A 16,883-nucleotide genomic window follows, 5' to 3' on the forward strand; every position below is an offset into this window, starting at 1 on the left:
ATTTATGCCAGCGCCCATTAGTAAATTGGCGAAGTAACAAAATGACGTCATGCTGGCAAATTTGCGCCAGCGTTAGTCACTTCGCCCTTTACTGAATCTGCCCCCTAGAGTGACCTCTTTAAGTAAGTAGCCTCTCCTGACTAGACCTAATCAGTCTAGGTTCCACTTGAGGCCTGTGTGCCTATTCAGGCCAGGACTAACACCAAATGGACCCCGAGTGCATGTAATTCCTGGTACCGTACCTTGTCATCAAATCCTCTTTTATTTCCAGCATTTATTTTAGCAGCATTCTCCTCAGTCAACTGATAAGCTTCCTTTAGACTGCCCACAGACAAGTTACATACTGATAGTGTTCTTAACATCTCACTCCATCAGTCGAAACCCCAACTGCACATCAATAGGAAGTCAAGCTTCCCTTCCAAACATCAGAAAATAAGGGGAAACCCCATAGATTCATGGCGCGTGCAATTATAGGCGTGAACCAGTGCACTCACATGACAACTCCATAAGGACTTGTCACTGGCAGGAAGAGTACCTAACATGTCCAACAGTGTCTGACTAAATCATTTAGGTAAAGCATCCCCCTCATGGTGGTAGGGAGTCATGCGACTCTTCTCTATACTCAGCAACTCCATCAGTTCCTTTATCCACCAACTTTCAAAGTCTCTCCCCTCATCTGAGTGAATCCAGTTGGGCAGACCATAATGAACAAAGAACTTCTTACACAAGGTCTTAGCCACCATCACTGCTTTTTGGTCTTTAGTCAGATAGGCCTGAGCATAGTGAGTGTAGTGATCAGTTACAACCAACACATTACCTGTTGTCATTATCAATACACAAAAAGTCCATGCAGACTAAATCCAATGGCCCAGTGCTCCTTAGGTGCTCCATAGGTGCAGCTCATGTAGTTAAAGTTTTTCTCTGCAAACAGGGCACACATCTCTGGCAGTACTCTGCGACAGCATAGCCATATGTTTCTTCAACCCCTAGATGTCCATGCTGATCATTTAAACTTCTCAATGTAATCTTTTGATAACTTTGGGGAAGCAAGAGTGATCTTGATATAATTGCACTCTATAAAAGAGTCCATCAATAACTCTGTATTGTATTAGGACAACTGGTGGTGGGCCTGCCCATTTGCAATGGTGCTAAGTGTGTTATGCTTTAAATGAGAATGATTTGGGGGCCCTCATTTTTTATTGGAAAATTATTCACTTAGATTTTTAATAAATATGACCTCTCTTTTATTTTCTAAAACTAATTATGTTGTCTGAGTTATTTTGGTTATTTTGATTACTGCAAAATTTGGTCTTGTGGGCTTTAGCTTTGAGTCAAAGGAAGCAGATTACACACTACAGACCTTATCAGCTTTGATGTGAACAGATATAGTTACGTAGTTAAATTGGGTTGAAAAAAGACAGTCCATCAAGTTCAACCCCTACAAATGAAAACCCATCATCCATACACAAACCCCTCCATACCTTCACACAAATTATATATACCCATATCTATACTAAATATAGAGTTTAGTATCACAATAGCATTTGATATTATGTCTGTCCAAGAAATCATCCAAGCCACTCTTAAAAGCATTAACAGAATCAGCCATCACAACACCACCTAGCAGTGCATTCTACAACCTCACTGTCCTCACTGTGATGAACCACCTACTTTGCTTCAAATGAAAGTTCTTTTCTTCTAGTCTGAAGAGGTAGCCTCTGGTGTGGTGATCCTCTTTATGGGTAAAAAGGTCCTCTGCTATTTGCCAATAATGTCCTTTAATATACTTGTAAGTGTAATCATGTCCCCTCGCAAGTGCCTTTTTTCCTGAGAAAACAACCCAACCTTGACAGTCTACCCTCATAATTTAAGTTTTCCATCTCTCTAACCAGTTTAGTTGCACATCTCTGCACTCACTCCAGCTCTTATATCCCTCTTAAAGGGGTTGTTCACCTTTGTAACAAATTGATAAATCTAACAGTTCACATGAATAGAACAAACTTTTCCATAGAAATAGTTAACAGAAAAAGTACAGTTCAAGAGATATTCACCTCAGAAGTGTCCCTGTACTAATCCTTCAGTTCCACACAGACCCTTTGCTGGGAGGGGGTCACTGACCCCCAAAAACACTACAGTGTTCACTTCCTCTTCCTTATATGACATCACACATTGTACTGGCAGCTAACTTAACTCCTATTGGCTATGTCTGCTGTCAATCTGCCACTGCTTCCTGTGCTGGCTGTGCTGGGGAATTTGAGCAGCATTCAGGTACTGAAGAGAAACTGTTACAAGTTTGTGAGAGGGAGGGGGAGTGTGGGCTATGTGCTGCAGAGACTTCAACTGGCAGATGGGGGGATCAAGGTGCTTGGGACCAGGAGTTTTCTGGATAATGGATCTTTCCATAATTTGGATCTTCATACCTTAAGTCTACTAGAAAATCATGTAAACATTAAATAAACCCAATAGGATGGTTTTGCTTCCAATAAGGATTAATTATATCTTAGTTGGGATCAAGTACAAGGTACAGGTATGGCATCTGTTATACAGAATGCTTGCGACCTGGGGTCTTCCGGATAGCAGATCTTTCTGTAATTTGGATCTTAGTGCTAGAAAATGGTGTAAACACTAAATAAAGCCAATAGGCTGGTTTTGCTTCCAATAAGGATTAATTATATCTTAGTTGGGATCAAGTACAAGCGACTGTTTTATTATTACACAGGAAAAATATATCATTTTTAAAAATTTGAATTATTGGATTATAATGGCTACTATGGGAGATGACACTTGTACTTTCCAGAAATATACTATTATTTTTTTTTTGGGGGGGGGGGTCCATGTATTATTTTGTGTATTTACCTCATACAAAAGGTAAAATATTTTTCTGGTATAGATCCCTATATCATGAAAAATATAACTTTTTAATTTTTTGGTATTTAGAGCTCTAAATCTTGTTCCAGAAGTGAAACACTTAAAAAAGGTATCGTTTTCCTAGGTAAATTACCGCCCCCCCCCCCGGGAGAGCGCACAAAATGTTCAAAAAATGTACCTGCCCTCATCACTGCTCTGCCTGTCACTTAGGGCTGCCACCTCACCCTTTTAAAACCAAACACATATGAAATCCACAGCCTGCATGGCTAATTAGCAATTCATTTAGATGCATGATACATGGCTGCACAGAAATCAGTTCAGTCTGCAGCATCTAAATGAGTTGATAATTAGCCATGCAGCCTGTGGATTTCATATGTGTTTGGTTTTAAAAGGGTGAGGTGGCAACCCTACTAGTGTCCCTGCTAGATGTGTAAGTTACATACGTTTCTAAGCAAGTCACTGCTGGTTTTGTTGCAATTTTGTAAATAACTGACATTATGCTTAATGCCAAAGGTTGCCAAACAATGTTGCTCCTTCCTTTTCTGCAGTATTTGTCTGCATGGCTGTGTGATTGTTTGTTACAAGGCAGGTTTGTTTATATGCTGCGTCTGTTAACCTCTGCCATTACAATTGAGTAATCAACCAATGACCATTCAAATTATGTGACTGGTTACAGTTCACAAGCACCCAATAAATTACTAGGAGGAGGGCAATATCAACATCCAATAGGAAACAAGTAAGGGCAAAGCCTGGGCATGATGATGTCATCATATAGGAAGTTCTTGGTGTGTCAGGTTCAAAATAGGCCACTCCCATCACTTCAGAAAACTGGTCAGAGAGACAGGAGAAGGACTGAGTTAATAGGTATAACAATTAGCTTTTACAATGGCATTTTTACTTTTTGTTATGGAAAATGGTTTTTCTAACACATTGAGAGCATTGTTAGTGGTTTCATAAGATTTGTACATTGAAGGTGAACAACCCCTTTAAGGACAGGAATCCAAGACTGCACTGCATACTTAAGGCCAGTGCTGTCCAACTTCTGTGGTACCGAGGGCCAAAATTTTACTGACCTATGTGGTGGAGGGCCAATGATGGAAGTCAGTGTTGGCCACCCCCCCCCTTTTAAACCACATCCACTGTAAACCACACCCATGTTACCACATTAACCGTGGTAACACACCAAAAAACCGAATGGTTGGTGCTCACTTCAGGGAAATCACTCATATGTGAAAAATTGAAGTCATGTTAAAACATACCCTTAAATCCATATGCCTCATCCTCCCCTGTGGATAATACAACAACCCCCCAACATGTGATTAAACACCTTAGGGGCCCTTAACAACAATTTCCAAATGCTAACAAACCCCAAGAACAAACCCCTAACAGGCTTACATCCCACAGGTAGCATAGGACAAGCAGAGAATGGCACACACAAGCAGCACTGGGCAAACAGAGAATGGCACACACAAGCAGCACTGGGCAAGCAGAGAATGGCACACACAAGCAGCACTGGGCAAGCAGAGAATGACACACACACAAGAAGCACTGGACAAGCAGAGAATGGCACACACAGACAGCACTGGGCAAGCAGAGAATGGCACACACACATACAGCACTGAGTAAGCAGAGAATGGCACTCACAAGCAGCACTGGGTAAGCAGAGAATGACACACACAAGTAGCACTGGGCACGCAGAGAATGGCACACGCAAACAGCACTGAGTAAGCAGAGAATGGCACACACAAGGAGTACTGGGCAAGCAGAGAATGGCACACACAAGCAGCACTGGGCAAGCAGAGAATGGCACACACAAGCAGCACTGAGTAAGCAGAGAATGGCACACACAAGGAGCACTGGGCAAGCAGAGAATGGCACACACAAGCAGCACACACAAGCAGCACTGAGTAAGCAGAGAATGGCACACACAAGCAGCACTGGGCAAGCAGAGAATGGCACACACAGGTAGCACTGGGCAAGCAGAGAATGGCACACACAAGGAACACTGGGCAAGCAGAGAATGGCACACACAAGCAGCACTGGGCAAGCAGAGAATGGCACACACAAGCAGCAATGGGCAAGCAGAGAATGGCGCAAACAAGCAGCACTGGGAAAGCAGAGAATGGCACACACAAGCAGCACTGGGCAAGCAGAGAATGGCACACACAAGGAACACTGGGTAAGCAGAGAATGGCACACACAAGCAGCACTGGGCAAGCAGAGAATGGCACACACAAGCAGCACTGAGTAAGCAGAGAATGACACCCACAAGGAGCACTGGGCAAGCAGAGAATGGCACACACAAGCAGCACTGAGTAAGCAGAGAATGGCACACACAAGCAGCACTGGGCAAGCAGAGAATAGGACACACAAGCAGTGATTGGCACACCCAAGCAGTACTGAGTAAGCAGAAAATGGCACACACAAGCAGCACTGGGCAAGCAGAGAATGGCACACACAAGCAGCACTGAGTAAGCAGAGAATGGCACACACAAGCATCACTGGGCAAGCAGAGAATGGCACACACAGGGAGGGAAGGCAGAACAGGAGACAGGGAAAGCTATCATTTTATGTACTACATACAGTGACACAGTGCTGGTGCCCCATTAGCATTTTGAATAAGGTGTGAACAGGTAAACAATGTGAGCAGTTTCAGACTTGGTCTCAGATGTGAACAGTACAGGTCTTTAGAATGTGAACAATAGAGGTGTTACAGGTGTGAACAATGCAGGGCGATCACAAGTGTGAACAATACATGGGATTACAGTCTGTATTTGAGGTTTAAACAATGCAGGAGCCAGTTAATCTCTGTAGTGATACCTTTTAAAATGTACACATGGTAAGCAGACACAGCATGTGGGGGGGCACAGAATGGGGGGTCACGGACCGCAAGTTGGACATCCCTGCTCCAGGTGATGCCTTACCAGGGACCTATAAAGAGGCATAATTATGTTTTCATCCCTTGAGTTAATGCCCTTTTTTATGCAAGATAGAACTTTATTTGCTTTAGTAGCCACAGAATGACACTGCCCAGAATTAGACGTGTTATCTACAAAAACCCCTAGATCCTTCTCAAAGAAATTAAGATAGTCTGGCAAGATCTATTACGCATAAAACCATGCTGGCACAAACTCATAGTATTATGATTTGCTATGAAGTCCAGTATCTTATCCTTTATTAACCCTTCGAAAAGCTTTCCTACCACTGACGTCAAACTAACTGGCCTATAGTTTTAAGGCTGAGAATGGGATCCTTTTTTGAATAGAGGCACCACATTAGCAATTTGCCAGTCTCTCTGCACTATGCCAGATCTCAATGAATCCTGAAAAACTAAGTAAAGAGGTTTGGCAATCACAGAGCTAAGCTTGCTAAGTACCCTGGGATGAATACCATCTGGCCCCGGACCTTTGTTAATCTTAACATGTTCTAGTCTCTTTTGAATTTCCTCATGTGTGAACCAGGCATCATTAGTTGTATTACTAGAATTGGGACTATTAAGAAGGAAACCTTCACTTACTGGTTCCTCATTTGTGTAGACAGATGAAAAATATGAGTTCAGAATCTGCGCTTTTATTTTGTTTTCATCAACCAGCTGACCAGCTGACTTCATTTTTTTACTAGTAACATATTTAAAAAATAATTTTGGATTTTTTTTACTGCTTGCTGCAATATCCTTTTCTATATCAATTCTAGCTTGCCTTATAGCTTCTTTGCATGATTTATTGGCCTACTTGTACCTTATAAATGACTCGGCTGTCCCAGCTAACTTGAAAGCCTTAAAAGCACGTCTTTTCTTACCCACCTCAACACCAATGCTTCTATTGAACCAAAAAGGTTTTGCTTTGCAACGACGTTCATTGCTTACAAGTGGAAAATACTGATAAGTATATTTATTAAGCAGCATTTTAAAGACTTCCCAATTTTGTTCTGTGTTTAACCCTGTGAAAAGCATTTCCCACTTAGTATGTTGCAGAGATGCCCTTATACTGTCAAAGTTTGCACGTCTGAAATTTAGTGTTTTAGTTACTCCCTTATAGAATTGCTTCTGCAACAGAATCTCAAAGGAGACCATGTTATGATCACTATTCCCTAAATGCTCACCCACACAAATGTTAGAGATGAGTTCAGTATTATTAGTTATTACAAGGTCCAAAAGAGAGTTATTCCTAGTAGGTCCTTGAACGAGCTGGAATAAAAAGTTGTCATTCAGCATATTTACAAACCTACTAGCTTTTTCTGTCTTAGCAACCCCATTACCCCAGTCAATGTCTGGATAATTGAAGTCACCCATAGCAACAACTTTACCCAGTTGTGAAGCCGCTTGTATCTGCAAGAGTAGCTGGGCTTCATACTCGACACTTATACGAGGTGGTTTATAGCATACACCAATGATAATTATTTTTGTAACCTTTTGCCCAGTCAAAATCTCTACCCAGAGGGATTCTACACCCTCACCAGTGCCAGCTATTATTATTTCTTTAGTGCATGGCTTTAATTCAGGCTTTACATTCAAACACACATTTCAGTTAAGTCGGCCCTCATGGCCTCAATAAAGGGCTGGGGTCTTATGTGTTGTAAGTTGTTCCCCCCATGTGTATAATTAACAAATGTATCGGATTCGGGCATGATGCCTCAAAGAACATACCTCTCTGCTGTTCCCATTTTATACCTCTCTTACTCCGCCAAGAGATCTTCATGTGTTCCTTCGGCAAACCCATCTGCTGACCTGCAGCCCCTGCATGCTTCATAGCCCAGAGAATAAATAAATGCCCTAATATCAAAACATTGCAAGTTGTTGCACCTCCTGCTGCGATAAAGAAAGAACATGAGTTGACACCTCTCCTGCATCAGTTATGGGCCTTATGTATCTCCAGTATACCTTTGACTTCCCTCTTCCCAGTTATTTTATCCTTTTGCTACTTTCGCCGCCCATTGCTGCCTCAGTTGCCTCACTAATTCTAAAAGAATGTGATCCAAACCTCTCTGGAACCCCCCATTATATATCACAGCCTTCTTCAGTACCTGCCTAAACTGAAATGCTGAAAGAGGGGTTCCATCTTCATGCAATAAAAATTGCTGCCCTCCTGATGAACACACCACCATATATTCCCTTACTAACCTAACGGGGCATGACACTTCCCCTGTTTCCTGTATGCTTACCCATTTCCCTTTACCCATCTGATCCATTTTAGAACTACTAATATAAATCAACAGTTTCCCTTCCTGTATCAGCACATGTTTCTACCATAGCCCCTTTCCTCTTTTTTATTTTTTTTTATTTGCTGACCTAAATTAACACTCTCCTATCTTGTACCTGCCGTGTTTGGCAATTAAACCTTTTCCTACTGTCTTCTTAGATGGGGCGTGAAAACTGCTCTAAACAATAGACATTCAAAATGGTCAAGCATACCTTTTTTAATGCCCCTAATATCAACTGTAACCAATCTTTTACTATTGGTTCTCTTTTATCCATTTTGGGGTCCTCAAACGCTATCCCATGCTCTTATTACATTTTTAATTACTGGGTTGTGTGTTAAATCTGGTTTACCCTCTGCTATGGAGAAATGTAAAATAGCCGCTAATGTGGCACTAGCTCCAGCTTTTGATTTACCCTCCTTGTAAAGTAGCATCAAAATCACAACATATATTTTATGTCACCATTCCTCTTACCGCCCTTGCAGAATAGCTGCCATCTTTTCCAGACCCTGTTATAGGTGGAAACAGTTTTTCTTTGTTTTTTGATACAGACCTTTTATACAGTTCTTCTAAGAGGGGTTCACCAGCTGTCATAAATTATCAGGGCATGTATGAGCTATTGTTTGAAACATTAGGCACAAGCTTAAAGAAAGCTCCCTTTTCTCCCTAGACAAGGCATATGTTATGTTGCTCTCCACATCTGGGACATGTTGGGCTTTGAACGAGATATTATGTCTCATGCAGATTAACACTAAAAACCATAGCAGCCCTATAACCAGGGGTGAGTCTGATGACAACTCTGCATTAGCTGCTTGTGTTAATCTTATCATAATGTGGTTGCTTACTTGCTTTTTCCTTAATCAACCTTCCAATCTCCTGTTAATTATCCACCCCATAGGTATGACCCTACATGCAAAATTTAGAGTGCCCAGCAGTGCTTGTAAATCCTTTAGTGTGACCTTGACCACCAAACCCCTACCTAACATCCTAGCCTTTATAACCTTCTCAATTGGCAGTCTGCATACTCCTATCTCTGTGTTAATTTCACTGTGTCAATTTTACTGTTGTTTTAACTGCCACCGGAACACCAAATTCATTTAACAAAAGTTCTAGGTTTTGATAGCAACTCCCCACAGACTATTGACAATTGTGGCTCACTAATAGGAAATCAGTTAAATAGTAGGCTATGCTGCAATGCCCTGACCTTACTTTCAGAAACCAATGCAAGAAAGTGCTAAAGCTTTCGAAAAATTCACAAGATACTGCACATCCTATGGGTAAGCACTTGTCAATAAAGTAGCCCCCCTGAAAGTAACAACCAGTAAATTTAAACTGTCTGGATGCAGTGGCAGTTAGCGAAAAGATGACTATTTCCAACATGGTAATTTCTGCTCTTAAACCTTTCCCTTTTACTATCTCACGGGTCTGATCAAAAGACTGGTATTTCACTGTGCACTGCACACTGTCAATTGCATCGTTAACTGAATTTCCTTTGGTGTAAGTAAAGGTGGCCATAGACACAGGTGCAAATTCACTAAGCCGCGAAGCGCCGAACGCTAGCGTTAATTCGCTAGCATTTGGCATTTTCGCTACTGCGCAAATTCACTAACGAACGCTGGCGTAGTTTCGCTAGTGTTACTTCGCAACCTTACGCCAGGCGAAGTTTCGCTAGCGACGAAACTACGCAAATTCACTAACTTGCGCAGTGTACTGAACGCTACCTTTTACGCTAGACTTCCTTCGCCACCTCAGACCTGGCGAAGCGCAATAGAGTAGATAGGGATTGTTTAAAAAAAAGTAAATTTTTTTTCTAAGTCCCAAAAAACGCTGGCGTGTTTTCTACATGATGGCTGATAGGCTGAAAAAGAAAATTTTTTGTGGCTCCCCTTCCTCCCCCCTACATTTCCTGACTCATGGCAACTTACCTAGACAGTGGGCACATGTGTAGGGCAAAATAAAATTTTTATTTGCTGATTTGAAGGTTTTCTAGGCATTTGTAGTGCAGATACGTGTTCCTCCATTGAAATTTGAATTTCGCGCCGTATGCAAATTAGCCTTCGCTAGCGTAACTTCGCTTTATATAGCCAATCAACGCTAGCGCAACTCTGCAACCTTACGCTACCTCTGTGCGCAACTTCGGATTCTAGTGAATTTGCGGAGCCCTGGCGAAACTACGCCTGGCGAAGTGCGGCAAAGTTGCGCCTGGCGCAACTTCTCATCTTAGTGAATTTGCCCCACAGATCCTATCGTACGAATCGACGATTCATACGATTTTCGAATTGTGTGTGGCGTGTGCCGACATCTTTTGTCCAGCGGAGATCGGTCGTTTGGTCGATCAGTCAGGTTTGATTTTGACCCGACCGATCCCGCTGGATCGGTCGGGGATCATGTTTGTTGATGGCATATCGGGGAAAGATCCGCTCGTTTGGCGATGTTGCCAAACGAGCGGATCTTTTGCATCTATGGACACCTTAAGTCTGAATTCTTTTACTGTACATCCCCTTAAAAACCCTTTCAAACCAGCACTCCTCCCCTTGCCTCCTCCTCCAGCCCATCCCTCCTTTTCCCTCCATTGTTAGCCCCCTCCATTGTTTTTACCTGGGTGGGGGCTGGGGAGTGAGAGGCTAGGCAACACCTGGGGGGAAGTTGGCCCCGCCTAACCCCATGTCAGCCCTAAACGGGCTTCATTCCTCCTTCTGAATGCAGAAAATAACAGCGTATTTCAGCTAGCTGATTTCAGCCCTGTGTGGCCCTATCCTGACTAGGGGATACCCTTTATTAACGGGATATAAAATGCAAGCATTTGTGACATTTTGGGTTAATTGGGAGGGTGCGCTGTTCCTTGCTTGCCTAGAGCACCAAAACATTGGGTTGGGCACAAAGTTGCAACATTACCCTTTTAATACTTGTTATTAAGCATATGCCATAATCTTCTGTAAAGAGGGCATCTAAATAATAGAACACATCTTGGCAATCTACACGGTGGTGGTATACAATACAGATAGGGTTGCCACCTGGTCGGTATTTTACCGGCCTGGCCAGTAAAAATGATTTCTGATCCCAATGTTATTAATAGGGCAAAAAGATAACTATATAGGAAGGCCAGTATTTTTTTCCAGAAAAGGTGGGAACCCTAAATAAAGATCTGCTTATACCCTGTCCTACTGATAAAGAAATAAAGCGATCCCTGTACGGAAAGCATTTTAGGACATCCTCCTCCACATGCTCCTGTGTGCGCTCTCCTAAGGGAGAAGAATGCAGACTCATCTGTTATTGTACTCACACTTCCGAAGAGGCAGCGCAGCAGTCACATCTCAGTCCTGGCCATATATAATGTTGTAATCTCCCCCTTCTTGTCTCATTTCTCAGTCCTCAGCCCTCCCTCCTTGCTCAGACTTCTGCTTGTAAGCCAGGTTGATGTCTGAGGAGGGAGGGCTGATGCCTGAAGAGGGAGTACCTAGAAATGAGACACGAGGGGGGAGATTGGAACATGATATGTGGCCAGAAAGGAGGTGTTATTGCAGCCTCTTCAGATGTGTGAGTACAATAACAGGCGAGTCTGCATCCTTCTTCCTTATGAGAGCACATACAGGAGCGTGATTTCTCCTGAGGATGTCCTAAAATGCTTTCCATAGTCACATGGCACTGTGATGTCGTGCACGACGTCAGAGAGTCCAACTGCGGAATAAGTACTGGTGGATAATTAAGAGCTGAGGTGAGTGCGCAAGGAAAAGGTACAGCGTGCGAGTCCCTGCATCCCCAGAATCTTGCCTGTAGCCCTGTGCTCAGTCTCCGGCCAGCTGCGTGCCTCTAGGGACTGGCATTTCTCTTGCTCCATTTTCTTCCCATCAGGACATAAAGGAAAGGCAGGAATAAATGGGATCTTTTGTTTGATTGGATTCGGCTATAAGATTAGATTTAGTTCTGTGATAAAAGACAGTCGGCAACAGAATGAATTGGAAGTAAAAGCAGACATTTGAATCAGATGCCAATATATTCAGCACCTCTGATTTACAGAGAAACCTGATAGGCTGAAAAATGTCCCCCCTCATCCCTGTATAGGCAAATACATGCATGTAATGCACAGGCTCTGCCTCTAATGTCATGCTGTATATTCACTGTTCCATGAGTGGGATTCAATCACTTAATTAGAAAATGAAATTCTGCTCTATATGAAGAAGATAAATGTTGTTGAATACACAGGGTGCTTTCTGGGAATCGTCATATCCAAGTCTTTTTAAAGGGTTTCCAGCTTTCAAATGGGGGTAACTGACACCATGTAAAAAACAAATTCTCAGCAAGTCTACACATTTATTGTTATTGCTACTTTTTATAACTCATCTTTCTATTTAGGTCCTCTCCTATTCATATTCCAGTCTCTCATTCAAATGAAAGCATGGTTGCTAAGGTAATTTGGACCCTAGAAACCAGATTGCTGAAATTGCAAACTGGAGTGCAGCTGAATCAAGTGTAAAATGACTCAAAACCTACAAAAATATGGAAAAACCTGAAAATATCAGAATATCATTCTCTACATCATACTAAAAGCTAATATACAGGTGAACATTAAGCACAGTGACAGGGAGAGGGATAGGTGCGAACGAAAGGCTCGCTTAATAACACTGACAGCAAATTGCACCACCAACATTACTTATAGAAACCAATCAGCAATAAGCCTGCAAGTTGGGAAGAAAAGTGAAGACCTTATTGGTTGGTATGGTTCCTGCACTGGTTTAGGTTAGTGAATGAAGTCCCTCTTACACTACCACACATGGCACTATTTTACATTCTGTTAAAATGTATTAATTACATTAATTAATATTGTGTACCTATTGTGTAACTATAATGACCTCTACTTTGTGGCTGTGATTAAGTGTTAAGAGTTGTTATGTGGATTGACTAGAATTTCTGACCTGTTACTCCTGGCTCGCTTACCACTTGTTTAAAATAAATAATTGGTTATGGGTTATTGCTTTGCAGAGAATGCCCCAACTTTGTGCCTGCTCTCAGGTATCCCTGGCACTAATTCATGCTTGGCTCATGCACAGGATAATGCTCTCATTCTGCACACAGGAAAACTGGGAATGGGCAAGAAGATGAGGGTAATCTGCACGATTCCTAACAAAAAGCCACCAGTGATTTTACCCTTTATTCTCTTCAGTTACATAAAAGTACAGAAGCAGCCTTTTTGTCATACCTTTACAGAGCATTATATATGGGGCATACCCTTTACATTGATCAATGTCTATTCCATAGAATGCAACACTGCTTCTAGCTTCCTCTTGTAAGGCTGTAAGCAAATCATTACAATGCATGGTTCCCACTCAAGTCCAAACAATTGAAATATATCTCATTCCATGCAATGGAAGGAATGAGGAAGGCGGCACTCCATAGCTTGTGCTATTTTTGCTCCAATAAATGGATTAAAAGGCAACTTCCTTAATATAGCCATCCAACAACCCAACTGAAACTTCCGGGCCATTCATCAAATACATTCATATTAAGAACGGGACTAGGCAAGGGCAGGGTCGGACTGGGGGGCCCATCGGGACTACTGTCCAGGGCCCCTTCTGACCCCCCCCCGCCCCCCTACTATGACGTGCCGTCCACACATGTGTGGAGGCGCTGCTCGGCGCACCTGCGTGTAGGTGCCACTCGGCGCTCCTCAGTGAAAGGTGCCGCGCGCATGCACAGATGGCGCTGCGCGGTGCATAAATAAAAAAAAAAATTCTGTCACATACGATCAGGACAGGGGACTTACCCGGTGGGGGCCCATTAAAGGGTCGGGCCCACCGGGTTTTTTACCGGTCTCCCGCCGGGCTAGTCCGACACTGGGTAAGGGTGCACTTTATCCCCTTTACACTATGTCCTCAGCGATTCTCCAGTTATCTCAGGGATTACATTAGACACCTCTACGTACAAAATCTCACTCTTCACAGATGATGTTTTGTTAACAGTAACTAAACCATTAATCTCTCCAAAATCTACATAAGGTTTTAGATATGTATATCTTTCTAGCTATAAGGTTAATCATAGTAAAACAGAGGCACTTCCTATACAAATCTCACAGCCACTATTGCGGCAACTTCAGGGCGCTTTTCAATATAAATGGCAAACAGAATCGATATCTTCCTTAGGGACTAAAATTACTTCAACGTACATATAATGTAATTTATACAAAAGACAAAGAGTCTAATACAAAAATGGTCAAAATATTCTATTTCCTGGTTTGGCAGGATATCTGCAGTGAAAATGACTATTATGCCTTAATGAGATCCAAGCAATATGTCATGACTTTATTTGGTCCAATCACAGACAAAGAACCTTTAAAAAAGTTATGATGGTACTACATAGGCTAGACGAACTGGGGGTCCCTTCCTTTAGTAGATATTATGAGGCAGCACATTTGAGACAGCTTTTAGCATGGGCAAGTTGGTATCCTACCGCTACATGGGGTCTTATAAAGAGCAAAATGTCCACTGTAGGCCATTTGAACCAATGGGTCTGGTTAAAAGCCAGGTCCCTCGCGGGATAGGGTGACTTTGCTGGCATCTACACAACATACACTCTCGTTATGGTATAAATTAAGAGAGACTTAATCTCTACTAAACCGCTTAACACATTGTTTCTCAATAACCCTGAATTTCAGCCTGGGGTTCATCAGAATTTTATGAGCAAATGGGTGTCCACAGAAATACAGTCCATTGGAGACTTACTGGACCCGTGTACAAGGAAGATCTTATAATTCACTGATTTAAAACAGCCCAAGAGACATTGAATTTTTTGAATATTTTCAACTTTGTGAGGCCCTTCAGTGATAATGCAAAACTGAATCCTCCTACGCCTTTTGAGTTATTAGCAAAGTCGGGCCTCCCACAAAGGGGGCTAATCTCTAAAATATATCAGATGCTTTCCGAACCCCAGACAACATCAGCACCCAGACATCTATATATGGATAAGTGGGACTCCCTCCTAACCAACCCTCTTACATTGAGTGGGATTCCATTTGGGAAAATGCAAAAAAAAATAGTAACATGTGTAAAGCAAAAGGAGCATATACTGTATATAAAATTCGTATGTTTTGGTACCATACCCTGGCTAAACTGCACTCTCTGTTCCTCGACCACTCACCATTATGTTGGAGAAACTGTGGGGAAATAGGCACTCTCCCCCATATATTTTGGGACTGCCCAAGCATTATACCACTGTGGACTGATATTTCAAACTTATTAAGTAGAATGTTATATGAGCCTGTCCCAGTAGACCAATGTACCTTTCTATTGGGTAAACCCCTTCTGAAAATGGGCAGATCTACCCAGGCCTTAGTAAATCAAGTTCTCACAGCCATGAGCCTTTCAATAGCTGCAAAATGGAAATCGCCTAATCCCCCCCACTCTATCTGAAATTAAGTGCAGGATTAACTCCAGTATGGTCTTTGGTATCGCCATAATACAGAACAATACCCAACATTTATTAAGATGTCTTTACACCCTGGGAGCTACTGGACTCAGATGAATGAGTACTTTTTATTTACCCCCTAGGGAACTATTTAAAACATTACAGGAGTGCTGAAGTACTGTTTTGCAGGTTCTTTGTTTAATATTACTTTATTCTTGATTACTTTATCATTTTTCGTTGCAATCTAGTCATGCTCACAAATACACACATTGGTTGAAGGTAGAACTTAGTATGACAATATATCACTTTTTATATATATTATATAAGATGGGATATGTCTGTATTAGCATATTTGGATAAAATTCTCTCCCAGGAGACAGCGCTCCAGCTTTGATAAAACTGTCTTTATTGTATGTGGGACAGCAGCATAATAATACAATGTTTTGAGTGGCACTCCACTCTTTGTCAAGCATAGTTGCATAGCATACTTAGACCATGTTGTTACAGATGAAATCAACCTAATATGTGACCTGTTTATTGTAAAACAACCTACAGTATATACTCGAGTGTAAGCCGAGTTTTTCAGCATCCAAAATGTGCTGAAAGAGTCTACCTCGGCTTATACTCGAGTCAGCGGGCAGTAGCTGAGATTGCATTCACTTTTAATCATTCCTATACCAACAGTTCGCTTGGGGAGAGACTGCAATATCACACAGCGCCCTCTGTTGGTTATATGAAAGAATAACAGTGCGCCCTCTGTTGGTTATATGAAAGAATAACAGTGACTGCAATTTCACACAGCACCCTCTGTTGGTTATATGAAAGAATAACAGTGCACCCTCTGTTGGTTATATGAAAGAATAACAGTGACTGCAATATCACACAGCGCCATCTGTTGGTTATATGAAAGAATAACAGTGCGCCCTCTGTTGGTTATATGAAAGAATAACAGTGAGCCCTCTGTTGGTTATATGAAAGAATAACAGTGACTGCAATATCACACAGCGCCATCTGTTGGTTATATGACAGAATAACAGTGCGCCCTCTGTTGGTTATATGAAAGATTAACAGTGACTGCAATATCACACAGCGCCCTCTGTTGGTTATTTGAAAGATTAACAGTGACTGCAATATCACACAGCGCCCTCTGTTGGTTATATGAAAGAATAACAGTGACTGCAATATCACACAGCGCCCTCTGTTGGTTATATGAAAGAATAACAGTGACTGCAATATCACACAGCACCCTCTGTTGGTTATATGAAAGAATAACAGTGCGCCCTCTGTTGGTTATATGAAAGAATAACAGTGACTGCAATATCACACAGCGCCATCTGTTGGTTATATGAAAGAATAACAGTGACTGCAATTTCACACAGCACCCTCTGTTGGTTATATGAAAGAATAACAGTGCGCCCTCT

At 42.0% G+C, this 16,883-nt stretch overlaps 1 protein-coding gene across 2 annotated transcripts in view; it reads left to right on the plus strand.

Moving 5' to 3' along the window:
• Window positions 1-11,484: 11,484 nt before the first annotated feature.
• LOC108700050 (oocyte zinc finger protein XlCOF7.1-like) overlaps window positions 11,485-16,883 on the plus strand; it is a 64,413-nt gene continuing 59,014 nt past the window's right edge. The window contains exon 1 of one of the 2 annotated variants that reach the window (XM_041574494.1): window positions 11,485-11,779. The gene's annotated coding sequence lies outside the window, so the exon portion shown is untranslated. The remainder of the gene's footprint in view (window positions 11,780-16,883) is intronic. The other variant, XM_041574493.1, reaches the window with a different exon arrangement.

The sequence above is a fragment of the Xenopus laevis genome, chromosome 8S, assembly GCF_017654675.1.
Source record: "Xenopus laevis strain J_2021 chromosome 8S, Xenopus_laevis_v10.1, whole genome shotgun sequence".
NCBI lineage: Eukaryota > Metazoa > Chordata > Amphibia > Anura > Pipidae > Xenopus > Xenopus laevis.